Genomic DNA, 15,692 nt, shown 5'->3' on the forward strand with positions numbered 1-15,692 from the left:
TTTGAAATGGCAATGTTACAAAGAAAAATGTCCGCCACTCTGACCTGGGAATGCCCTACTCTCATTCCATTTCTATGGTGGTGTTTCTTTTTCGCTTTTTGGTCTTTCCAAAACAAGAGCAAACTTATAAGCGTCTGCTTTAGCACAAGCTGCTAACTGTCCGGCTAACTAGCTTGCTACCCATGAAAGAAAATGAGCGTTACTTCCGAGCAAGGAGCACACCGGCAATGACATTAGTTAGTTACATTTTCCAGGACGGCCGTGGCTCAGAGGTAGAGCGGGTCGTCATTTAATCGGAAGATCTGCGCTTAGATCCTCGGCCCCTCCAGTCCACTCACTTCTCTACAAAGTATGTGCTTCTCACAAAATAGATAAAACTGTGTTTACGGACGAAGATCCTAATGTGGATTCTATCAGCAGCCACGCAAACACAGATAGGAAGTGGATCTGTGCCGCGTACACTCTAAAGAACGGTATGTTTTCTCCTCTCTGTATTACAGAAGCAGATGGCTGGGGACCAACACTCCAAAGTGGTGGAAAGCAACTAATTGGTTTGAGGGAAATCGATATGGTGCCGCCAGCGAACCCCTCCTTTCCCCTCGCAGTCCACCATTGCTCTGCAATTACACCATTGATTGGCCAGTGTTAATTGCAGTTCTCATTATTGCAGGTTTCAGCTTTTCCACTATCACGGCATCTTCAGGGGTGAGCAGCGAGGAGTAACTGCAGAACACATATAGTGCGAATGCGAGGGCATGCAGGTGCTCTGGGGATCAGCGGGCTTGACTGGTATATCTGACCCCGATCGTGATCATGAGGTATTTTGTTGACCCTCATTGGACGGTTCCCTGATGATGTACATCAGCGGAGGGGTCAGAGGTCAGGCCAGCTTCACAACAGCACCCTTTCAGCTGCTAGGGTGGCAGTGTACTGTGTAACCTCTAAATGAAAAGGTTGTCTTGTACTACTCCGCCTCATGTCGAAATAAATATAGCAGAGTCATGATAGATGACGTTGCGTGACATCTTATAGCTACTCAGGTTCTGAAGAGTGAAGCCAACACGGAAGTGTCTTAAACCTGCATTCTCTCTACTGTCCAGCAGGGGGCGACTCCTCTGGTTGTATAGAAGTCTATGAGAAAATTACTCTACTTCTCTCTTGATGTATTACCTCAGTAAACATTGTAAACATGAGTTTATGGTCTCAATCTCTAGTTTCAAGTCTTCTTCAATGCAGCATGATGTTCATTTAGTAGATTATGGTCCATTTAGAGTCAAACAGACCATAAAGCAGGGGATGCTTTAGGGCGGGGCTACCGTTTGATTGACAGGTTACTACCCTACCAAGGCCGGGTACGCAGTCTCTACGTCACTCCTCCACAGTCCAAATATGGTCACTTCTGTTCATTGGTGGCGAAAAAGCAAAGATGGCGATGGCCAAAACGCCAAACTCGAGGCTTCAAAACGGCAGTCCACAAACCAATGGGTGACGTCGCGATGACTACGTCCACTTCTTGAATACGTTCTATGAAGCTAGTACAAGGAACTTTCATTTGGTGTTTAATGTAGCACCTCTTGTGGTTGTGTTTCCATGTACACCGCTGCATAATGATCTGCAGCTGCCAGACTCGCTTCAGAAAACTTCAAACATTTTACTGCAGGTGTCTGACAGTCTGCCCCCGCTCATGGTTCTGGTTCTACCGTGCCTCCCTTCCGTCCAGCGGGCCCAGCACTATGGCCTGGACCTCCAGCCAGCGTGGTTTCAGTGTTGGCTTCCAGGATGTGGGCGGTGGGCTCCAGGTCCCTGCTGCCGCAGACGGACCCTGCTGCCCTGCTGCAGCTTCTCTTCGTCCGCCGGCTTTTACACACTCAAACTTCCAGCCAAAGTCAATGTACAGGTTGTCCTGGACTACGGGAAAGATCCTCCCGACCACCCCCTTGTCTTCGGCCGGTCCCATCTGGACTGAGGAACGGTGAGAAGCTCTGCTCCAGGATTACATTGAGACTGAAGTTAATGTGTGATATTTAATGGTCTCTGAATAAAGGGCATCTTTCAAAGTTCAAAGGCTCTTTTGAACATGCAGTACCTACAACTTTGATTTTTGTCTCTATCTTAGAGCTGCATATGTTTATAACACGTGACATATATTGGGTATTTAAACACTGAAATCATTTGGTCTTCGAATCCAGAAGGCTTAAACCAAATATAAGGTCCTATTTTCTCACTATATGGAACTCTGCAGCAGCTTTGTGGAGAATGTTGACAAGAAGCTTGATGTTATACAGACACTGCTTTACTTTAGAGCAGCGGTTCCCAAACTTTTTAGGCCACGCACCCCCTTCTACATCCCGACCGGGGTCACGCACCCCCAACCCCCCCCCCCCCCCCCCCACACACACACACCTTAAAAAAAAAAAAAACCGACAGAGCAGACGTACACCAGAAGATTGGCCAGATTGGCCACATCTGTAGGCTCGTCTACTTGCAGAGAGTAAAACTCACTCTTCTTCACGCGACCGTCATCATACATTCCACCATCTCTTTAACATTTTTCCCTCTCCACCACCGCCTCTCCTTCTCCCTATTACGTGGTCAGAATACTACCACAACACGGCGCCTGTCTCCGGCAGAAATGCGCTCATCCACGCACGGGAACAACACCGAGTTGTAATATATACCTCCATAACACCCCGCCACTCTCGGCTCATACCTCCCCAGCAACGAGGCACATCACCCGGTCACAATACCTCCAGAATGTCCCCCGGGTGAAATCCGGGACTTGGTTTTATGGTTCCGAGTGGCGGCGCTCACCCGTTGGCGCCGGGACGCGAGGTCTCCAGCCGCCCCCGCCGCGAGGCACCCGATCGTCAGGTCTGTCAGCCCTCGGAACAGGCCGCGTGGAGGCGAGGCAGATCACAGAAAAATAATAAAGACTAGAGTGTGACAAAGATATGCTGATGACAAACGTATTTGTAATACGTCAAACACAAACGTAATCAGGGAGAAAATACGTTCATGGTAAAACGTAATTGAGAATGCATTTTAGTTTTGGGGGAACGTTATTTTTAGGAGACAGGACTGCACCATGAGACCACCATTACATTTTTCCTCTCGCGCACCCCCTAGAGGCAGCTCGCGCACCCCCAGGGCCACGCCACCCTGCTGCCTCAGCCATACAACAAATATTTTTGTTCATTTCAGCTTAATTTGGTTTCGTATGACTTTACGGCTGTCTGTCACGAGAGCAACCACTGAATAATTACTGTTCTGTTAGCCAAAAGGGAACAGAAAGCAGGCTGTATTTCCCACAAAGCTCTGCAGAACAATGAGCTAAAGCTACAGCAACTGTGCTCTCTTCACATGTTCTTCCCACACAGATTCATCCACTCGCAATATGAAATCCCAAACAAAAGAAATCATGAAAATAGGCGATAAGAATCTGCTCCACGTTGCACTTTGTTCTGAAAAGGAATTGCATGACCATTCAATGAAAGCATGAACAAAAACATGTACACTGCAGAAATATGCACAGAATCCACACGTTGAGGTTCTCCTGAGGGATCATCTTCAGAGCAGAAATAGGTTTCTTGGCATTTTTGTGATTCTAATTTCATAATGTGTCTCGGCTCTGCCATGTTTCACAATGTCATGACTGGGTTGTTCAAAGCCGAAGCAGAGGGTTCAACGATAACATTTCAACTCTAAATATGGAGCTAATTATTTCTTTAATGCTGACGTTCTTAAAGTGGAAGCATAACGACTAAATGTGTGATTGTAACAGACTGAATTCACAGCTATTCTTCCCACACAGCAGATGCTTGTGTACTTATCTGTTATCTAATCTGTTAAGATACGAACAAAAACAATTCCTTTCATGCACAGGGCAGAGGATGTGGAATGATGTGGCAACTCCCCTTATTTCATCTATATAGCCTATAGATGTGCATCACTTCCTCGCACTCAAAGGAACCACGTTCACATTCTTTTCTGGAGGACACTTGACTTATTGAAGATGAATCAGCTTTAACTTCCTGTAAAAGAATCGAAGTATTCATTTCAGTGACAATTGCAAGTAACAAATAATTGTCTTATGATTTTAGAGACCCCTACATTTTTTGCAATAGAGGCTTTCAAGCGGTCTCGAGTTTCAATCCATCATTTTTCCTCTTTACTGTGGCGCTATTTGTCAAGAGATATGTTTGGTGTGAGTTGCCTAACTCAAGTGATATTAGCCGTAGAGACGTCTGCCTTCTCTCCGACACAATGGGACGAGATGGAACTCAGCTTGTGGTGCTTAAAGCGCCATAAAGAATACATTTGAAAAACAGCAATGTCTCTTTCCAGGAATCATGACCCGCTTACTCAAGGTAATCCACAGTCCTGGTTGTGAGCAGTTTCATGTTGGGACTATTTTCTTTCTCCCGAACTACACCCGCCAACTGTATCACTACGCAGAACGAAGCATGCATCTATACTCCGTACTGCTAGATTGATAAACAGCTCCACCGGTAAGAGGAAGAATGTGCCTTTCTGATTTAGGTGTGCACTGTCCCTTTAACTCCTATCACTGCAGTGTCGTGCACATGGCACACAGGTAAACACAAACACAGCCTCTGCTCATCCTGCTCTCTCCCATGGGCCCTCTGTTGAGATTGACCTTCTCCGCCTTTCATCACAGGAAAATATCACCCTCAAAGCATAATAAGGCCGCCAGACAGTAATTAGAGAGCATCTATTTAGATCAACGTCTGAGAGGACGAGGGGGGTGGGCTGAGTGTAAGGAAATGTATTAATATGCAATATGAAAATAATTGCACACAATGAAATGGCACCTCTGCATTTCACAGATGCATTTTCCTTTCACGATTTCCTCGTCACTCTGTGGCCGGAAATGTGAGGTTTTTCCCGCTTATGTGTTTCCTGTTTGCACGAGCTTGGTGAGCTTGGAGTGTCTTTATCTTATTATTGTCACCAGTAATGTCATTTTGCCACACGTGCAGTATTTCCTGTGATTTGAAATCCTGCTTGCAGTGCAGTATTTTCACTCAGTCACTTAAACCGTGTGAAACACACACACACACACACACACACACACCCCCACAGCCGGTTGGGCATGGATGAATAATGATGATGTTAATTGAGAGAGCCACAGATCTCTTTCTTTCCTGTCCTAGGTGTGTATGTTTGGTGCAGACTGCAGGAGTTCGTACATGCATTGCATGCGTGACCCTCTGCTGCGTGCATATAGGGCTGCGTGCTCCATCTGGTCCCAGTCAGAGCGGCTTCGGGTCAGCGTCTCAATCAGAGCTGCTGATTGGTGTCGGTGCTGCAGCTGCCCGGCCCTCAGCCCCACCCTGAACACACGGGGCCGGGATCAGCTCCGCTCGCCGCCTTCTTCTCGCGCTGCCGGCTGAAAGCAGCACACACTCTGCTTCATGTGTGCCATCATTTCCGACAACCAGAAACCTCTCGCAGTGCATGCTGGGGATTCTTTACGGGGCACAAAATGGAACAAATGAGAGAAAAAAAATCAACAATGTTCATGTTACAGAAATAAACTTCAGTCTTAACAATTGAAGCTTCTGCTCACACACACACACACACACACTGGTATAGTTAACCTTTCTACATTCATATGCATTGTATTTACCATGACTTGAGCACACATGAGTGTAAGTTGTAACTATGAGAGTGAAAGTGGGAATTTTCTGTTTACTGGATTAAAACAATGGTGGCCATTGTTCCTTCTTGTCTTCAGCTAGAGCACAAACTAAGTAGCGCGTAGCCGTCAACATCCAAGCGTTTGTTTTGTTCTTCTGCCTCTCACTCAGCCGCTGACTGTGCAACAGGTATCAGGTGTGTGCTTTGTGCAGTGTCATGCTTTTGAATTGTTGCTTCGTGCATGTTTTTTACAACACTTCAGTCAACCTCAGAGCGGCCGTCACTATACAGACAAGTTGTGTTCTTTTGTGTGTCTGTGTGTGTGTAGTCTGTGTTGTGTGAAGCAGGGGGTTGCATGGTGGTTACCAAGGCGACGGAAAGATCTTTTCCCCGTACGTCTCTTCTTCTTGCTGTTGTTCTTTCACAGCAGGAAGCAGGACGACTTCATCAAGTCTGCATGAAGAAACACAAGTGTAACATATTCTCCTTCTCATTGTCTCTCTGTCTCGCACACACACACACACACACACACGCACACACACACGCTCACGCACACACACGCACACACACACACACACGCTCACGCACACACACACGCACACACACGCACACACACACGCTCACGCACACACACGCACACACACACGCTCACGCACACACACGCACACACACACACACACGCACACAAATAAGTTTACGATGTTTTGTGTTATTCATCGATTTGATGACATTTCTTTCACAATACTGAACGCAAACAACGGCCTCTTTATAGTTTCACATTATCGGGCATTATGACAGTGGCTCTAATACATTATAAAAAATATTAGAATGTAGAATATGAGAATATGTTACAACTAGGGGAATTATAATATAATAACACACTGTGGTCCTTGATGGGCGACCAGCAATTACATAAAATATTTTGATCTTTGACCTTATAAGTTGTCACACGATGTTTTATAATGTGTTATGATTGTTGTTATAAAGTATTATGCACACTTATGGGTGCTTCTAACTGTAATTGTACATAATAATTCATTGTAAGGATGTTTATAATGCATTATAGACATAGAAAGTGTTACCAGAAGGTCATTTCATACCTATTTACACTATTAGAGTGATGTAAGAAAGAAAGAAGGAAAGAAATAAAGAAGGAAAGAAGGAAAGAAAGAAAGAAGGAAAGAAGGAAAGAAAGAAGCATTATCCGTTCGTCCACACTGTCTGTGTTAATGTGTGTGACTGTGGGGTGAAAGTGCTCCGACCTGCTTGCAGATACACACTCTCTGATACCACTGCACTGTTTAACTCCACAGCTTTGACATTTTCCCCAACAATAAACAAAAGGACGGGCATCTCTCCGGCAGCAGGGATCCGTGCGTGTCACTCACTCAGAAACCCGATTACAGCACCTGATGGAATTATCATATTTACAATAAGACCTTTCCATTATAGCGCTCAGCTATTGTGCTTCCCCGGATGCAGGCAGTAAATGCCAGACCGGTTTTGGCAGACGGGGGGAATAAAGCTGAGATAGATAGATGCCTGACAAAGTGGAACGTGAAATGGTAAAAATGAGCAAACTGACACATGATTGTGATCTGAGGTCTGAGATTTATACGCATATTAAACTGTGAGGCAGATCAGCGGTGCTGTGGTGGACTGACAACATTTAAGACAAGAAGTTTAGAAGCTGTTGTATTGAGATGAATGGGAAAGCTGTGTTCTGAAGAGGAAACGGAAGGTTCCCGTGTGCTCCGGGTTCGCTCAACCAGGACTCTGGGAATGTTGAACACGGCAGCGTTAGACCTTTTCTTGGCTCCGTGCCTCGTGAGTGTAATTTGGATGAGTGCAGCTCGCTTGCCTTTGGGCTCATTAACAACAATATAAACAGTAATTGCAGTGATCGCCTAATTAATTCATTTTAAAATGCTGCACGCAGTAAAAAAGAAAGACAAAAAAAAGCCCCTTTTCTGGAGATAACAATTTTACGGAATCATTGTTGACATAATTAGCAATTTCATGTTCCAAAATACAACCGGAAATAATAATAATTAAAAAATAATATTTTTTTGTCCTAATTCATGCATTTGCTCTTTTGATTCTTCGGATTGCCTCGGCTTTCTCTCCCTTTCCGCCACGCCTGCTCTCTGTGAGTTATCCCTCTGTGATCCCGTCTCCGTCTGCAGCCCCGATAAATGTAATCCTCCCCTCCGGACACATTTCTTTTGTTTTTTGGGGGGGCCATTTCGAGGCTCTACTCTGATCACCAAGCCCTGCTTATTATAGAACTCTCTCTGCCTCCATTCTTTGGCTTTTTGTTCGGGTAAACAATGGTCATTTGGACCCCCGATTGTCCATTAATTCCATCTACTTTATTGGCTGGTTAATTGTGATTAACAGTAATTAAGATTCAGCCGAACAAAAGGTGGATTTGTTGTGGCCCGGCACAATGGATGATGAAATCTTTACATTTCTTCCACCACACCCGACAGACTGTTTCTCCACATTGTCTCAATGTTTCAATTAAAGCATTAAGCAGCACAGATATGTTCCATGATAACTATTTGTTATGCTTTCTATAAGAATAAAGGATACGATCAGATATTAAAATACAAGCAGCCTTTAAACAAACAAAAAAAGATTTATGTCAAAGAATATATGGTTTTTTTATGCTAAAATCTATTACTGTTGATTGATTCAGTGCCCTAATGGAACAAACACTGGTGCGTGAGATGAAAAGCACATTGTGAGAGAAGCATGTGACAGGGTGCTTTATGTCTCGGGCACAGGCCTCTGACCCTTCAAAACCCCAATTAGCATTCCTGCAGAATTTATTGCCACGCCTGGCATCACTTCTTGTTGATTAACTCTCTACTCATTAAAGTGAGAGCAGATTTATAGACAGATCTGACTGATGCATGGGTGAGGAAGTGTGGGGGTGGGTGGGGGTGGGTGGGTGACAAATGTATACGTGAGATCCAGTGCAGTGTGGCTGAGGTTTTAAAAAGTGCCAGAAGATTAATAAGCATCATTATTTTGATCTAAACAGAGGCAGGGGTTACGCGGGGTAACCTGCATTTACCAAAATAAAAACACAGCCACATATCTGAGGACCAAAACGCCTCTAATATACACACACACACTCTCACACACACACACACACACGCACACACACACACACTCACACACACACACGCACACACACCTTTTAGCTTTTAACTGACTGTATGCACAGAGACATGTCTGCAGAACAGGACGGATGCAAACCAATGAAGGGAGTCAGTCTTCTGGTGGCAGGTTTAACCTGCATGAGATGAAGTGGCATGTAAATGGGGACGTACCGTAAAGCACAGCACTTGATCCCCACCTGCTGGTGTAAAGCACAACACCGTGACAGCTGGAGAGAAGTGAAGCTCTCGGCACATCTGGCGGTAAAAGCCCAGAAATGATCATCATGCTTCACCTGTTGAAAGAAAAGATGTGTTTGTACGTATAATAACATCACTTCTGGTGATCAAAAGGTAAGTTTCACTTTGAAGATGAACAGACGGACAATTTGTGTGCTCCCTGATGTTGTTTATTTTTTGTTGTATTTTTCTTAATTATATTTGCATAGTTTGATTTTTTCCTCCCTTTTTTATTGTTGTTTGTTTTCCCTCCTTAGTTAGAGGAATAATTATCTGGATTGTATGGGGGTTTTGTGTGCAAATACAATAAAGTAAATGTAAAAGCCCCCCCCCCCCCTCCCCCAAGCTGATGAAATGAAAAATGAATTAATAAATTAAATATAACATTGAATTAGTTACTCAATATCATTAAGACTCAGCAGCAAAATAACATGAGCAGGACAAACCCGTTTTTTTACTGAGCTCTGTGACAGGGCCCTTGGGCCTCTGGGCCTGTGCCTGCAGGCCCAGTAATCTAACCATAGCTGGGAGTGGTTTCCAGATAAAAAACATGTTCAATGCTGAATAACAGAAACACATCACAAAATCCTGTATTTTTTTGGTGAATATTGGGGTTTTGATTAGACTCAGTCAGAAGTGTTAATTCAACTCGATGGTCATTTTTAACTATGTGTGAGTCCTCTTGTTTTCCTATGTATGACATATGGCATTTTTTTTATATTTACTTGTGATTTCTGAGAACTGACTAAAATGACAAGTTACAGTTTTGTAGCGTTTGTGATTAATGCAACTGCAATTCAGTCAAAAGAGATGAACTCACTGTAGGCGACCCTTCTCTGGTTGTCCGCTAGATGGCGGCAGAGTCCCATAAAGAAATTGTAATTAAATTACTCTCGATGTGACAAGATAAGAGATTAAGACAAAACTCTCACTCTGCTCTTTTTTCGGATACCACAAATGTACGCATACGTGGATTTCACATGTTGCTTCCAGGATGGAGAATCAATGAAAATGTAATTTTTTGTTGAAATCAACTACCATTCGTGTCGTGTTTTCTTTTTAAATGTCTAATGGCAAACCTTTTGTCTTGTCCGATGGCGCATGCGTTATTTCGTAGAGCCGGAAGATGAGCCAGTTTCCCTCTCACGCAGCACATCTTCACTTTACGACATCTTTGACTCTCTAAAGCTCTGTTCTCGCTGACACTTGTTGGAGATACATGTGTTCCCGAGAGTCGCTCTGCACTTCACCGAGTTACCGGCAGATAAAGAAGAGGATACCTTCGGTGACATTTCTAACCTAAGTGGTACGTCTCCTGTTTGAGGTTAGTAAGTTACACCGTTTAAAGCTCTTTATTGGCTTGGTAACGTGACGTTACTACATCTTCTTTACCTTGTTCAAATGAAAGAAGTCTCGTAAAACATACTTACACGTATACTAGCATTTCTAAGACGTTTAGCTAGCTAACGCCAACGTTACCTCTTTTTAGTACACTCAGTATGCCGAGTGTTGCTTTGCCTCGACGCGTCCAAAAGACCATAGCATGTTAGCTTGCTATGCTAGTTGAGCTTTGTGTAGTAACGCTAGATACACTCTTCTTTCTTTGGCTCCGTGTGGATGCCACAAGGTTTCCGATGTTCCGCGTGCGTTTGTTACCGCGTGCCACGCTTATCACCATATTATTACGCTCTCATTGTTGCGTATTTACAAAATACGCTGAAGATTTCCGCGGGTTGTGCTTCGGGGCGGATACAAACTAACGCAACAGAACATGTTACCACACAAAGTTGTTTACTGTGCCTCAGGCAGACAGCTCAGAGGAATTCAGGTTGAGTTGGAGATGTATTGTTTATGTATTTGTTTCCATGAGAAAAGCAGAGAGATGTTTCTCATGAGACCACACAGAGACATGTCTGTAAAGATGTGTCACAATCACAGCTGTGCGCTGGCGAGATAACGGTTGGGCAGTGAAAGCTGAGATGAGCCATCCTTGTCCTCATGTTATAACTTAAAGCAAGTAAACAATCATCATTTTGCTGCAGAGCATCAGGACCATGGACCCATTTTCATAACCACATGTAAGCTGAAGTGCAGTCTGGGTAAATACAGCCCTTTCAGAGATTTTGCAAATCACTGCATTACAGAGATGCCTCGCCATTATATTGTTTGTCCACCAGATAGCAACTGTAAAATGTCCCGCTTATTATGTAACTTGGTCACAATTCTTAAAAATCGAAAGGATCAGGAATGTTTGTTTATGTTGTATTGGATTTTTAACTCCTCTAAAATCCAGTATTGGTTGGGCTATTGTCACACATTAAGGCTACGTGGGGAGTCTATGAAGGGAAAACGTTAGGTTTAAGTATTTTTAATATCATTTTAGCATCTGATGAGTATTTTCGTGATCAAATAATCTGTTTATTAATTGCTCAATTCATTAATTAATTGGCCAATAAAACATCCATAAATATATATATTTTTAAAAAGCTTGTTTCAAGTTCGTTGAGCACACAATGACACAATTATTCAGTTGATGATGTGAGATAAGATACAAGGTCAGCAGCAATCTTCAGTTCTGAGATGCAAACATTTGTCTTTTTCACTTGGAAATATCAAAATCAGTTAATTTGTTTTCTATCAGCCAACCAGTCAATGGGTTGAGTCATTGTTTCAGCACTGTTAATGATGTACAAACAACTGAAGTGCATGTTTACACCTCTGGCAGATGGAAGTTACAGTCAGTATTATAGATGTGGTGGGAATATTACTCAGCCTCTCCTTTTATGTATGTGTATGATCATTTACTGAGGATACTGCCTACACCACTATGGACAAGGGGAGCGTAGTGTTGTGGTTTAACATGCTCAGGTTATGACCATCAATTTCCCTCAACTGTCACAAACAGTTTTTCAGCACGTCTCTAAAAATGTGAACACGTGACTGACATGCTAAATACGTGTAGAACGTCTGGTCACAGTGTTAAGAAGGTGTTTTTTGCTGGAGATCAATGACAAGAAGTCAGCGGTAGCACTCCCCCGATGGCTGATTTCTCACCAGGTTATCACATGCACAGGGAGCCAGATGAGCCCACATCTGGGGCACACATCGTCAGGCAGCTATTCCTGACAGCTGCAGTCAGCGGGCCGGAGAGGAGGAGGAGGAGGAGGAGGAGGAGCTGGGGCTTAATGGTACATTTGGTCAAATTCTACCAAGAGGGGATTATGATGGGAGTCAGCCAAAAAATGTGTCTTTTGATCTTTCAGCAGGTGCTGTTAACTTTCAGGTCATTGGTGGACAAGGAAGGACGCCGTGAAGCCGAACTCTAGACGGAGTGACCCAACAGTCTGAAACCACTCACCTGGGCTGCTCCACCTGGTGAGTGACAGAACTACAACAATGATAGTGGTTGTTACGCCTGGCAGCAGAATATGTGTTTATACGTGTGAGTGCATGCGTGCATCTGTCTGTCTGTCCGCGGACGTACACACCTAGGTTAACCACAAATCGGTCCGGTGTCTCCGCCTCAATGTAGATTAATGTTTGAGCTCAACTGAGCGGACTGTCAACAATTACATCGATTGTGCCCATTTCATCACGTTGCTGTTTCTGTGAGCGCACACTTATCATGACACAGTGTATTTGTTAGTGAAAGCTTTGTCAACACTGTGGTCTCAGATTATGGGTTGGAAAAGCTTTCTAATTCACTGCTTGTTAGATTGTAGAGGAGATTGTTCTGACTGCCTCACTACTACTTAGTTAACTGCTGTTTAAGACGCTGGTTTACATCAGCTCAGGACCAGTTCCACTAGATTTGACAGTATAGGAATAGATGTACTGTGTCTACATTTCTCCAGTGGTTTAGTCAGTTTCATTTTGGATACTGGATTTGAACTTGTCTTAAAATAAAGTCAATTACAAAACCTTGTCCATATCAGGGGAGGTTATGATACAATTTAATCGTGCTGGGATCAAGAGTAGGCATGTCATCATAACTTTATGTAACGATAATCCTGGTCAAAGTCATTGTGATTCATGATACTATCTCAATAATCATCAAAATGTGCTTCAAACTTACATTTTTATCAAGAAACAAATATCCTTTTTAGTAAAAATCAAACAATCCAATAATCCTAAACATGATCATTATCAGGTCCCACTGCATAAATGAAGGATAGATAAATAAAAAACGATTAAATAAATATCCACGACATCACACAAGATTCTTCTAGGCTCCTCTCACCCTGCTGATGTGAAAGGCAAAAGATGTCGTCGGTAAGCAGGATGAGAGCAGTAGAGGCGCTGTAACGGCACAGCGGACATGAAGGAATTCAGCCGGGGCCGACAGCGTGGCATCACTTTGGTTGGTTGTTTGCTTTTCTTGGGCTCCTCTTCCTTATCAAACAGGGACGTGGTGTGGGAACCACTGTCCACGCTTGTCCTTCAGTTTTCCCAGGATGGATAGAACGAATTGTTGGCATTCCTCATCGAAACCAAGGACACATCTACGTATGTCACTGCTAACCCAGCCCCCTGTTCGTTATACGAACGTCCAACAAATCAAATCACTGGCTGATATTATTCATTTTGTGATGTTCATCTTAAACCTCGAGACTGGAGAGGCTGAGGGGGGACAACATCAGATCTGAACCTACGATGTCACGGTCACATGATACAGTATGTGCCCCCTCTTGCTGAAATTTTCCATGATGTCCCGTGAAGAAGACAAATATCCCACTTTAACATTAAATATGGAGGCATGCCCTGCATGAAATATCCTTAAAGCACCAGCGCAGAGACAAATATCCCAGCAGCCCCCCCACCCTCAGTACTGTAGACTGTGAATATAAGAAGTGGGCGTAGTCATCGTGACGTCACCCATTGCTTTGTGGACTGACGTTTAGAAGCCTCGTCATCTTGGATTACGGCCGTTGCCATGTTGCGAAAAAACCAATGAACGGAAGTGGCCATATTTGAAATTCGGAGGAGTGACGCAGAGACGGCGTATACGGCTCTAGTAGGGCAGCAATCTTGTTGTACACTGTCCCTGACCAGTCCATTTGATTTAGTGAACAAATCCTCTTTATTTTGGCGTCTTTATTCAGATTTTGTCACATTTTCATTTCATTTGTCATTTTCATCCTTCACAGTTGGTCCAGTTTTATTTACCAAAAAGTAAATTTTTTATTACGCTTATGGTCATTACTTTAAGTAGTTGAGGATTGTTTGTATGCCTCGGAGCCTGAGCCATTATGTTTGTCCACTGAGGTCGTCCACTCTTGAAGGTGATATCTCAGGAATGTGGCACAAAGGTCCGCCTGGAATCAAGGCTGAACTGATTAGATGTTGGTGGTCAAAGGTCACTGTGACCTCTCCAAACACCATTTTGGCCTTAACTCAAGAATTCACATGCTAATTGTGACAATATCACACACATGTCTAACAGGATAAAGTGATGAAGTGATGGTATTCTGACCAGACATGGATGTGAACTGTAACGGGACATGTTGGCGGTGGAATACAGCAGTGATTTCAGTTCTCTCAAAGTACTACTTCCCTTTCATTTCCTTGAAAACAAAACATCACTTTGTAATTTCAGCTTTATCAGCTATGCAGTTAACCTGGAACATTTAGGATGGATTAAGTGGTGATCCCTGCTCCTAATTTGTTCAGTAGGGAGCACCAGGGCTCCGAGCCCCGATCGTGTATGGAGGGATTACCTGCCCGTCATGTCGGGCGAGTCACAGCGGGCCTGCTGTCCACACATGACTGACTGAGGACATCTGGCCACGTGACTGGTCGGATGCCTTTCTCTGACCTGTGAGTCATCACAGCTGTACACATCAGCCTGTCTGGTGTATCAGATCCCAACAATGGCTGACATTAACTTAACTGAAACCTGTGCAGTCTGCAACACACACGGGCTCTGGGGACTTGAACTATGTATTTGTATCATTGTGGTGAAGAGTACAACACACACCTCAGCCTTTTTCACCTCTCTTCAATATTCTTCAGTGTGAAATAAGAGAGTCTCTCTCTTAAACAAATGTATTTGTATATAATTATAAATTGACTTAGCCTTTTTCTAATTATTTTATTTAAGGGCACCACAGGGAGAAATGAAAGGCAGTCGCTGAGTGCAAGTGTTACACCAGTCTGTCTGTCTTTGTGGCGTGACTCAACAGAGTACAGTTGTACCCTGTTGGCAGTAACAGTCACAATGAAGTGCTAATGAATTGCCTGGACAGTGAAGTTAAGCCTCCTATCCGCTCTACGGATTCATGTAGACCGAAGTATCACGGCTCTGTTGTGAGTTTTTTTTTTTTTGTGAGAATCATCTTCTTACAGCTGATCATATTTCTTTTAAAGGACACCCATGTGTTGATAAGCCTGGTGAGCCACATCCCTCTGCAGCCTCTCATTCATACGTCAGCTGTACGCACCAGATGGTTGTTATAACTCTGTGTCTGTCTGTCTGGCATGACTTCCATCAATGGAGATCAGATAGAAAGACAGAGACTAACTGCCAGTGACTAACAATCTGGTGGTGGGCTTCAGGGCCCTCCAGTCAATTATAACACAGATTTCATATTCACAACGTAACATTATCAGGGCTCTGCAAATACC

The 15,692-nt window shown here is 43.7% G+C and overlaps 1 protein-coding gene across 2 annotated transcripts in view; it reads left to right on the forward strand.

Annotated features, from left to right (window-relative positions):
- Window positions 1-10,265: 10,265 nt before the first annotated feature.
- Window positions 10,266-15,692, forward strand: part of ncalda (neurocalcin delta a) — a 74,498-nt gene continuing 69,071 nt past the window's right edge. The window contains exons 1-2 of one of the 2 annotated variants that reach the window (XM_079275188.1): window positions 10,266-10,392; window positions 12,332-12,443. The gene's annotated coding sequence lies outside the window, so the exon portion shown is untranslated. The remainder of the gene's footprint in view (window positions 10,393-12,331; window positions 12,444-15,692) is intronic. The other variant, XM_079275189.1, reaches the window with a different exon arrangement.

Source organism: Melanostigma gelatinosum (genome assembly GCF_949748355.1).
Source record: "Melanostigma gelatinosum genome assembly, chromosome: 9".
Classification (NCBI taxonomy): domain Eukaryota; kingdom Metazoa; phylum Chordata; class Actinopteri; order Perciformes; family Zoarcidae; genus Melanostigma; species Melanostigma gelatinosum.